Source organism: Nannobrachium achirus (genome assembly GCF_963921795.1).
Source record: "Nannobrachium achirus genome assembly, chromosome: 11".
Classification (NCBI taxonomy): Eukaryota; Metazoa; Chordata; class Actinopteri; order Myctophiformes; family Myctophidae; genus Nannobrachium; species Nannobrachium achirus.
Genome location: NC_137820.1, coordinates 50,837,087 through 50,849,345, shown reverse-complemented (window position 1 = coordinate 50,849,345; position 12,259 = coordinate 50,837,087). Strand labels below are relative to the sequence as shown.

General features: G+C 43.1%; 1 protein-coding gene across 1 annotated transcript in view; it reads right to left on the bottom strand.

Moving 5' to 3' along the window:
• Window positions 1–3,227, bottom strand: part of ripor1 (RHO family interacting cell polarization regulator 1) — an 83,462-nt gene extending 80,235 nt beyond the window's left edge. The window contains exon 1 of the mRNA XM_080736055.1: window positions 3,011–3,227. The gene's annotated coding sequence lies outside the window, so the exon portion shown is untranslated. The remainder of the gene's footprint in view (window positions 1–3,010) is intronic.
• Window positions 3,228–12,259: the final 9,032 nt, after the last annotated feature.

Here is a 12,259-nt window from a genome sequence, read left to right as displayed (position 1 = left end):
TGGCATCTTATAATGGGCATTACTAGTGAGGAGCAATTATATATGGTTGAAAGTGCTCTTTTAAAGTCTCTTGGGGAGGTTTCGGTTCAACAGATACAGTATCAGGCTGCGCTCACTCCAGCAGCGACAAAGTTACAAAACAGCCATGGGTGGCCAACTACATTGTCGCAGAGTCACTGTTGAAGGGTTGCTCAAGCCACACTGCGTAAATGAAAAGGCAAGCGTTAAAAAGCGCAGGGAACTGGACTGTTAATGCCAAGTACAAGTACGTTTTTCTTCCATTTATGGAATGGAGCAGAAATTGTGGGGAGAGAGAAGGGAGGGGAAAGGGTGAATCAAAAACATATGATTGTTTGACGCTTCACCGTTCCATTGAAGCGATGAAAAAGGTGTCCAGCTCAACTTCGATTTGGAGCGTAGCGCACCCGTCACGCAGCAGCAAGAGTCGGGTGTCTCTTTAAAGCTACACTTTGTAACATTAATGTCCTACTGATTTGTTTGAACCCTGGTTCCCCTTGCAAGTGCTGACATATTTACCACTCAGCTAATAGAGCATAATGCCTAGTTGCTCAGGGGACAAATAGAATTTTGACCTTCAGGCAGTACCACCTGTGAACCAGTAGTAGACCAGTCAAACCAGACCACAGGATATACGTTTCTCAATAGAAGAGCAATGAGACAGGGCGCTCTGGTGGCACAGTGGTCAAGTACCGGTATCTGCCCACCACAACACTGTGTAGGAAAGCCAGGCGGGGAGGTTGATATTTGTCACTGCAAGTACTCCTACTGCTGGTGAAGGCACCTGTCAGCCGGGAGGGAGTGTTGGGCGGGAGGAGTAGGACAGAGGCTCTACGTCCTCCCGGTGGGGGCTCCTCGCTGGCAGGTGAGTAGGATACAACCATTACAGCAGTGAGAAATGTGTGAGGGGAGGAATTCATTTAGCCTAGTAAACGAGCAACTTCCGGAAGAGGGAGGTTTACAAGGCTAGAATTCATTGCTATAAGGACTAATTGCAACCACAATTGTATGAGTAACATTGTGTTAACAGATTTATCATACTCTACCATTTATTGTATTAACAGATTCATCATACTCTACTATAAAGATTGGTCAAATAAAAAATGTATTCACTAAGAAAAGTTAAATAGCATCGATTTTATCACTTTAATCGGTTCCAGAGGCTTCCATTGAAAATTACTTGTACGCACAGGATGCTCAAATATTGCATTCCTTAGTTGGCTATGCAAACATGAGTGTAGCTGCCCCCCCCCCCTATTTGCTCCCCCTGGGGGGATAAGTCCAATCCCATGATCCTAGTAGAGAGATGGCGATTGTCTATTAAGAATGAATAGCCAGTTTATCCCAAACTAGCCCAAAGCAACACACACTGTATCTCTATTATCCATAGGTCTACTGTATGTAAACACATTACTTCTACACAAGCCAAAACTAATCCTAAAGCAAACAAACATCAACATCCTGTCCTGTGTCTTGTCAGAATAATTACCTTCATTTCTAACCTACGCTTGGAATGCTGTCCTCGTTTTACCTCGTATAAATGATTGGCAGGCAAATCTGACTTGAAATCTTTTGGTGTAGGCTTTCTTGGCTGGGGACCCAATCAGCATAGCTAACGCACACTTGAAGTTGATCTGAGAAATACTTAGATGTGTTGTTGAACTAAAGATTAAAATCAAACCTCGGTTCGAAGTGGAGCGGTGAATCTGAGCAGCTATACTGTGTGTGTGTGCGTGTGTGTGTGTGTGTGTGTGTGTGTGTCTGCACAACAGCGCCCCTCCTTTAACATGTGTGGCCACTCAAGGTATTGCCAGGCTACGGACATAGCCAGCCACATAGCCACATAGCCAGCCACATAGCCACATAGCCAGCCACAGACATACCTGTCTATTGGGAGCGCTTTCACCGCTCCAAAAATAGAACGCTCGTGCCTGGCCGGGGAGAAGGGGTGTCAGACAGAGTCTACAGTACAGTATTCCATATTCCCTTTCACAGTTGAACCTAAAGTCAACACTGGGATTAGATTTGAGCATGGAGAGAGTGAGTGCGAGAGGTGGGGGGTATTGTCTAGTAGTGCTTTGTCAGTAGTCTTTATGTAGACCGACAAAGCTAAATCGATCAATTTTTACAGTTGGACAAACAACAGGTGATATGATAACAACATAGGCTATGTTTCTGTCTCTGACCTGATGGTTTCAGCATATGCATGCAGGCACAAACATCCCTCCCTATACTGAGTTTCTCTAACCCTAATTTTTCAAATGAATAATATCCCGTGTGTGTCTACTGCCACTGTCTGTATCGTTTTCCTAAATATTTCAATATTCAAACAAAGAATGGCTCAGATACAAGTGCTGCCTTGTGACAACAGCATGATTAGGAGGAGGAGGAGATGGAGACAGACTGACTGAATGTGCACGCAGTGCACCCTGACCAATATCATAGGCTACAGTACAGACCATCATGTAAATCTGCAATCACTCATAACCGCACCTCCCTTGTATGAGTCCTCCCTTGTATGAGTCACAACAAACACACACGCATGCATGTGTGTGCACGCACGCACGCACGCACGCTGCTGGGGTTCAAAAGTTATCCTTCATAATAGCAGCGCGCACGCACGCACGCACGCGCGCCTGGTGGTAACTGGTAATAACTCATTCTAGCACGCAATTGTCCCGCATGCAAACAAAAAGTGACACAGTGACAGAATAAAGTGGCCTACGTACTAGTTTGCGACCAATTAACCTTGAAGTGTTTCCCAAGGGGGATAAAGGCTACAGTTAGTACAGTAGTATCACCTGCTGCTCAAGACGATGCATATACAGGATGTTTACTTTATACTGTCGGATAAAACGAGACAGATGACCTTTACTTTAAGTGCAGGGTATCAGGTTTGAACAGAAGTGTGCATCGCTACAAAGATGGGTTAGAATTAGAAACGACTCAAGCTAAAAAGGCTGTCAATATTAGAACCAAAGTAACAACATACATGATTTGGGCGGTGTGTGTGCGGCTTATCTCTCTCGTCTCTCCCCGTCAGTGGAGCCAAATCTGTCCTTGATCCGAGCAGCCCAAGCCCGTGTGCGTCCCGTCCCGTAGGCTATCGCGTATTCCTCCTCCTCGGCGTTGTGTTCACTCAATAATATCCTTCACTTTCAATCAGAGGAATATGTGTGGCTCCAAATCTCTTCTTGATTTTCGGTCGTCCCAGTTTCTCTCTCTCTGTCTCTCTCTCTCTGTCTCTCTCTCTCTCTCTCTCGGTGTGTCACTTTCTCTCCGTTCCCCGGGGGGGCGAGCAGAGCAGAGCAGAGCAGAACAGTGCGTTGCAGACTGACTCCCCCCAAACCTCCTCCGTCCTCCCGAAATAAACCAAGCACACCAATGATGCGATTGCGACGCACAAAACCTCCCCGTGTCCAGTTTATATCGATTCGACACAGACTGAGAAATAGTACCTCTTCTTCAGCCTATTAGTACAGTGTAGGCTGGAACACAATCAAAACGATATCGATTTTTTTTAAAAAGAAAAGAAAATAACATAGCCTCTGCTGCCTGCGAATGTATAGGTAATCTTTTGTGAAACAATAATAACGGTCCCAAGCTTCCACCGCGTCCTTTGGGGACAGCGAGAGTTTATCGTTTTCTCCGTTTGGTAAATCACTGGTGGTGGTGCTGGTACCACGCGCCTTGCACTAGGACTATTAGCTTATATCGTTCCGTTCGTTGCACGCAGACAGTTCAGTTCAGTCACAATCTCTCTCTCTCTCTCTCTCTCTCTCTCTCTCTCTCTCTCACTCTCTCTCAGAGGGAGGAGGGGTGCAAGGAAGGTGACAGAGGAGATCATGGGGGAAGGGGGAGGATGGCGAAGGGGTGCTCTCTCTGATTTTGGACACTAAAGTTGAATGAACGCATATTAAAGCACAAATCCATTTAATACAAAGACTAATTTGCCATAGAAAACATACTAACCAACCTGCATATGTGTGCCTGCTTTTGTGGTTTGGTTAAGTAGCTACTTAAGCACTTGCCCAAAGGACACACACCCCCACACCTCTGTGGCAGGTGCAGTGGTTAGCCATGCACCCAAGTCTGTTTAATTGGTCTTGGAGATCTCCTCTCCTCCGTCCTCTGACAAGTCATTGTGTGAGTCCATAATTGTGTCTATGTGTGAGTTGTCATTAAGCGGTCCACAGTGTATTATTGAGTGCTTAATGGGAACAGATGGAGGCTTAATTATAGACTGATGAGGTTGGTACTGTGGTACACTTTTAACTGGGGCAACCAATCTCTCTCTCATTTCCATTCAATTCAAATGGGCTTTATTGACATGGCTGGCACATACGTTGTTTACATTACCAAATAAATGTACAATTAAAATACAATAAAGAAATGCGTACAGAGCTGAGTCACATTACAACTTTGCAAAAAATCTTCAAATGCATTTAAAGTTAATAGGCCTATATCTGCTCTGTAGGTATGGTGTTGGTGGCCTACTCTCTCTCATCCTTTACAAGTTTTTCTTTTACTTTTCTTTGACACATATTGATTCTCCCTCTCTCTCTCTCACTCTCCTTCAATCCGTCTTTCTTTTTGTTTCTCTCAGTACTTGCACTGTTGGAGGTTTGGTGAAACTGCATCGCTTGCATCAAGATGAGTTTTCCTGGTATGAACAAAGATGTACCGGTATGTACACATACTAGTTAAACCAAATAAGGCTGAAGTGGTTAATAGTATATCTCCAAAAAAGTTAAAACCACTACATGCAGTTCCCTCTCTTTTCGCAGATACACAAATTCTTTCACTCATGCAGCACACATTCCCTCTCTGTGAAACACTTTCCATCAGAAACACACACACACACACACAGCGAGTCATCAGGGTAAGTGTGTGTGACAGTAACAAAGGCAGGGCACGCTAAGATGAATGGCCAGTTACCAAGACAACCGTGCCTGAGTGATGTCATGCACTGGCAGAGAAAGGGAGAGCGTGCACGGCTGTCTGTCCACGTGAGCATGTGTATTTGTGCGTATATAGTTAGAAGTTTGTCAAGGAAAAAGAGAGAATGTGTGAGAGAGTGAGAGACATTGATAAGTGTGTACATTTAGAAAAAGTAAAGGATCACTAGTACAGCTCTGGCAATTCACCACCATTGTGTGCCCTCTCTCTCCCTCTCAGAGTTAAACTAATGAGAGAGTCCATCCTTTCTTTATTGAGAGGCTATCTATGGACAGGAGGCAATTCCTTTATTGTGGGCTCGCCTATAGGCGAGCACACTTTAGTTCTTGTCATTATTAAGTGTGCCTATGCATAGCATGGGCAGACTTATTGTTATCACTCATACTTAAGCCAGACATGGACACACACACACACACACACATGTATTTCCCCAAAGTTTGGCACGCTACTCCTCCCACAGTTTTTGCACCACACACTCGCGCCATATGTCAAATCGACCGGCTTACGCGGGAATCGTGTGCTATCAACTTGCTAAGAGAAAGGTTCTATAGTTTAATTGATATGAATTTATTAAGAAATTAATTAACCCTTACCTGTCCCCATTGACTTATAATGGGAATCGCATTCAATAATTTTTCTCTCGCAAACCATAGGGGCTACAGTTTCAAGACTCAGAGAGGAGGTTCATAATGATTACAAGGAATAAATAAAAAATAATAGCGTCATTTGGCCTCATGGTGGCGCTATAACAGCCCAGTGTACGTTTTGGCCTGTAACTGTTGAACCGTAGGTCGGAAAATTAAACTTATTTTTTCCCCGGATTCCTTGGGCCAAGACGCATCTCCCCATATAGGCCACGCCCATTTGCGCCAGAATAGATTTTCCGCCATCTTGAATTTTCTCCGAAACACACTTTTTGCTCCTTTTCCTACATATTTTCTTCAAATGTCTTAAAAACCGGTACACGTGATCTATGAAGCCACGCGATAAACATAGTCAAAGGATATTTCGATAGTCTATACCGTTCATTCGTAACGTGCTTCCAAAGTTAGCGGGAGGGGCCCGTTTTGCAAACAATAGCCATAAATCACAAACAAAAGGTCCATTCAACACTGAATTTCAACCACAGTTCGGGGGTGGCATACTCAACGAATCCCAAAAAGCATTTCCACTTGGCCACATGGTGGCGCTATAACGGACCGCTTGCCTCGTAACTCTTGAACCGTAGGTCACAGAATTACAATTCTTTTTTCCCTGGATTCCTTGGGTCACGACGCATCTCTCCATATAGGATACGCCAATTTGCACATGGGAAGATTTTCCGCCATCTTGAATTTTCTCCTAAACACACTTTTTACTCCTTTTGCTACAAATCTTCTTCAAATGTCTTAAAAACCGGTACACATGATCTTTAAAGCCATGCGATAAACATAGTCAAAGGATATCTCGATAATCCGTACCGTTCGTTCGTAACGTGCTTCCAAAGTTAGCGGGAGGGGCCCGTTTCGCTAACAATAGCCATAAATCACAAACAATAGGTCGAGTCAACACTGAATTTCAACCAAAGGTCGGGGGTGGCATACTCAACGATTCCCCAAAAGCATTTCAACTTCGACCCCTAGGGGGCGTCACAAACGCGCGAAACGTAACCGTTTCGTGCCAGAACGCGTTTTTCACGGGGACCGACCCTCTCACGACGAAACGCGGACGACTCGTCGGACGGTCTCACAATCCGAACCGCCGCACGAGGTCGCCCGTTTAGCGCGCTGCAGGCACACTTGTAAAAATTGACTCTGTCAATTCTAGTTTATCTATCATGCATACTGTAGACGGGAACTTCGGTTCCGTTCTACTCCTACATACTTAGTGAGAAAATGAAAATAAAAACATCAATGTGTTCAGTTTACAGTGGCGAAGTGTGCTATTATTTTCTATAGCAATCGGCCAAATGGTGGCGCTGTAGGAAGCCTTCGAAAGTGCGATCTTTGAACAGGTATAGCTCATGCTGTGTTATACATACAGCCATGAAACCTGTATACACTTATGCGTCTCCTCATGCCGAACAACTTTTACCCTCTAACTTTTGACCTCTGACCTTTAGGTCTCCCATAATTCGGAATTATATGAAAAACAGTAAAAATCTATCTCCTCCTGGGTTTTTTTCGTTACGCGCACGAAACTTTTTTTTACATGAACTTTGGACCAATACGGTCAGATTTATCTCGGCGGATTTCTTTTAAAGTGAAATATAATTTTTTAATAATTCAATGTATATTGCGGTTTTATGCAAATTATTCTTCGGCCTCTAAATCATACATGCAAAGTTACACGTTCATGGCATTTGGCAAAGATGTAGAGGGTTAGTCAAAGTATCACTGAAACCAATTTTATTCCAATCGGCCAAAGGGGGGCGCTATACGAAGCGTTTGAAATTTCAAACTTCAAACGGGCATAAGTCATGACTCGTTTCGTTTGAAGTCATGCAACTTGCTTACACGCGTGCTTTGACTGCGTGCCTCCCATTTCTGCTCCGCTACGCCTAGCCCCCCCCCGCACCCGCCTCCCCGCTCCCCCGCTCTGTCCCAGACCACGCCCACTGACTCGCTTCCCTGCGTAAATTGCGTAGATGATGCCTCGCTGCGTAGCTTGCGTAAGCAAGCTTCTCTACACACAGACAGACGCAGTCGCACACTCGGAAGAAAATGGAACGAAGAAAAAGTCCTACTGCTGACAACATGATGCTTTATTTACTATAGACAACTTTTTAGATTTTGATTATTATTATTAGCCTACTTCTGTCATAATCAATTTCGGCCGCGATGCGACGCATTTAGCACTCGGAAGAAAATAAAAAATGGGAAAGAGAGGCGCTTCTCTGTGAACAACAATAATAAAGCTAACTATAACAACAACTGCCGTCCTGTTGTCCATCATCGATAATTAACAACAACTGCAGTCCTGTTGTCCTGCTATCGACAACATGACGCTTTAGTTACTTTTTAGATTTTGATTATTAGTCTATTTATAAAGCACTAGAGTCATAATCGATTTCGGCCGCGATGCGACCCATTGTGAGCTTGTAGACATTCTGCTCATTACACATTCTGCATAATGAGTACTTTTACTTTTGGTACTGTAATTACATATTGTTGCCAATATTTTTTCCTGTAGACTACATTGTTAATTCCGGACTTTGTAACAGAATATTTCTATATCAGTAAAGACGCAGTAGCAGCAAAGTTGCAAAAATACAGTACACTATATACAGTAGGCCTATATATCTTCAGCAGCAGTACAATATGGAACTGCGTAGCTTTTTAGCAGCAATGTCACAGTGTGCAAACAGCATTATGTAGGTACAGATAATAGCTAAAAGGTAAAAAATACAGTACACTATATACAGTATATCTTCAGCAGCAATACAATATGGAACAGTGTAGCTTTTTAGCAGCAATGTCACAGTGTGCAAACAGCATATGTAGGTATCTTGCATCGCAGGTATCTTTTGCAGCAGTGTTAGACTCCAAATAGTCACAACTTCACTTGGGATGTGGGTGATTATCTTCCACAGAATGAGCCAAATTGTGGTGTGGAGACCTTGCTTGTGAGAGGCGGAGACCTCGCTACGCAATCTACGCAGGGAAGCGAGTCAGTGGGCTTGGTCTGGGACAGAGCGGGGGAGCGGGGAGGCGGGTGCGGGGGGGGGGCTAGGCGTAGCGGAGCAGAAATGGGAGGCACGCGCTTTGACTCGAGCGGAAGACATCTGTGTCATTGTTAAGTAAGCGCCGCCCTTCGATTTTCCGCCATTTTGAGCAGTTTGTAAAACGCGTAAACCCGCTTTTATTCTGGAATTTTCGCTCCACGTGCACAAAACTTTTTTTACGTGAACTTTGGACCGATATCTAAAGATCTGTCAGATTGGATTTCTTTAAAATGTAAACATGCTTTTTTAATAATTCAATGAATATTGCAGTTTTATGCAAATTATTCTTCTGCCTCTAAATCATACATGCAAAGTAACATGTTCATGGCATTTGGCAAAGATGTAGAGTGTTAGTCCAAATATCACTAAAACCAATCTTACCCCAATTGGCCAAAGGGGGGCGCTATATCATTTTGAGCAGTTTGTGAAACGCTTAAACCCGTTAGGATCTTTTTTTTGCAATTTGCATGAAACATTCTACACACTATCTAAGGACCTTTATCTAATATGCCTATGAAGTGCACACACACAAAAAAATTATAATAATGAATATAGCTGCAAGCAGCGATAAAGTGGCCAAAGCCAAAAACACCTCAAATCATGAACACAGCCTGCAATGTGCGTGAAATCTTGCAAGCACATTCCCAATAGGTCAAGGAACAGATACCACCCTTCTTACATTGGCCTGTTATAGCGCCACCAGCGGGTCAACTTTTGCACAACACATTTTTGGAACAAAATGGACCAATCGTTGACGTCAGTAACGTCAAAGAGAGCACTGCCTGCGATCTTGACATTTTGTACTTTTATAGCCATTGTTCTCCGGCGGAAGCGAGCCCACAATTGTTTCGAAGGAACAATATTTTTCTAGTTCGTATTCTTATTGTATCTCTGTAGGCCTATACTTTGCCTTTTCATTTTATTGTATAATGAGCTTTTTGTATGTGTTTGTTTTTATGTTTAAATTCTGTATGGTATGGGTATGCGCATGCATAAAGTGAGTGGCAAATCAAGTGGCAAAGTGAGTTGCGAAGTGAGTTTAATGTTTGTTAACGTCGTTTAATGCAATCAGAGAGGACTTTTCTGTTTGGATTTATGGGCTGTCAAGGCCAGAAAGTCTTTTTTTTTGCCACTCTGTAGGCGTTCCTGCATATACTTCCGGGTATGATGATGATGTCACGTGCATACCCTCTATTATAACAAAACATATTCTGCAAAGAAAATAACAGATCACATATAGATCGGCTGTTTTCAGCTAGTTAATGTAGAGCCAAAACAGAATAGTCACTCACATAGAACCCAGAGGTACTCATACTCACACTTTTAGCATCATTGTATAATAATAACACTGTACTTTTAGCAAAATATTAATAAAGTATTCAAACACTCCATTCAACTAATGGGGTTTAAGTGGCTAATGTCTTTGTAATTCACCAGTCACATTTTGTTCTGACAAATGTATTGTTCTTTGCAAATGTGACTAACAACAACACCAGTTATTAGTCACAATGTGTGCATGATGTGGCGTATGCATGCACACACAGGTTTTTGATTGCTGACATACATCTTTATTTATTTAGTAGTTATTTAGGTATTATCAATTTGACCAACACATTTTTTTTTGTCAAAGAATATCCCAATTATGGTGGAACATACCTTTAAAAACATTATTTATTTATTATATATTATTGTTTGTTCCAGAGACTAGCTTCTATCTACACTACAGGCTGTAATGTAACCAGCAACCTTAACATTTTAGCTACTCAACTGGTAATCTGGCTTTATCAACTTACTGTTGCACACACTGGCCCCTGACCTGAAGTAGAAAGAGAATGGGAGACTGCCATACTCATGTCAGACCACACATGATTCTACCCTAAACACATCATGATATATGGACTTCTAATTGCCCCCTTTGTTCAGGTTTCTAGGGCAATTTCCAGGCTGATGCAATTGTTGCAATGAGTGTGTGTGTGTGTGTGTGTGTGTGTGTGTGTGTGTGTGTGTGTGTGTGCGCGCGCGCGCGTGCGTGCGTGTGCGTGTGTGTGTGCGCGCGTGTGTGTGTGTGTGTGTGTGTGTGGTCTAGAGATGAGACATACGGTAGCTACCTCTGTACAAATAACTAGACACAGAGTAGATATGTTCTTTCATAAATAATACATGTCTTTGCGTCTCCCACTGTGTGTGAGACGTGTATGTCTGTGTGTGTGTGGGGGTGGGGGGCGATGTTCATTCATAAATATCAAATCACATGTGCACAAATAAAATGTGTAACTACATGTGCACTTCTTTGTGTGCGTGCGTGCATGTGTTTTATGTGGGTCAATGATTGCATTGATGACATGATGCTAGTCTAGTCTCAGTCTGTCTTCCTGGCTTGGTTAGCCTATTAAAACATACTGTAGGTATTTCCAAGAAAAGGTACCAGTGTTACCAACATTTTGAAACGTAAGCCCACAGTAAAGTATAATAACATGGAAATTAAAGGTGTCATCATGCATTGAAATATGTAGGCCTACTGCTGATAATAATGTAGCAGAAATAACAATTTCCCATGAGTTAATCTCATCACTAGGCATTTAGTACATATTGCTGTAAGTTGCACTGCTCCATGTCTCTTCAATCAGTGTCAGAAAGTGGGTTACTGCTATTAGAGCGCTTTGAAACTAATTGGACTCAACTGTATTCGAGGACCGTCAAGGATGGGTTCGTCAAGGCAGTATCCTTTTACAGTTGACCTCTGTGTGGCTTCACCTTTCACCCCCCCCCCCCCCCCCACTACCACCCCACCCCTCACTGTGACTGGATCCGGTCTGAACTTCCTCATGGTGCATACATATAGAGAGTGTGTGTGTGTGTGTGTGTGTGTGTGTGTGTGTGTGTGTGTGTGTGTGTGTGTGTGTGTGTGTGTGTGTGTGTGTGTGTGTGTGCAGTTACAGATCAAAGCAACAGAAACACACATGGCATGTTCAAGGGGTCTTGGGGTCAAGTGCTTCCCCAGGTGTCACATATCGCAGAGAGAGAGGAATATCTCACTCTCTCTTTCTCATCTTTTTCATACTGTACTATTTTTCTTTCTTCCTCAATTTCTTTGACCTGTCTTCTTTTCTGGGCTCTCCTCTTGTCGCTAAGCAGTTAGGTTGTAATATGATGCAACGTAGATTATGTTAGATTTTTACAGGTTTCTTAAAACAACTCGGCCTTTGGCCCTCAGCCTTCACTATCCTTTTCTGCCCACAAGTCTCTCTCTCCCTCTCTGGGTGGAGAGCACATGCCATGAATATATTTATAAACATGCACAGCCTCTCTCTTTCCAAGCCCAGTTTAATCATTCCATCTCCCACTCACTTCCTGTAGAGCGAGAGTTGTCTTCCTTTTAGAAACAAAGCAAAGCAAGAAAACTAAAAAGAAAGAAAGAAAAAGAGAACACAAAAAAATCTTTCGCACTACAATTTATGTTCCTTCCATATGCGATTCTGCAAAACACACACATGTGGGCAGACAGTCACTCAAGGAGTTAAAGTGTGTGTGAGAGAAAGAGAGAGAGGCCATCTAATCTTGGTACATACAGTAGACCTA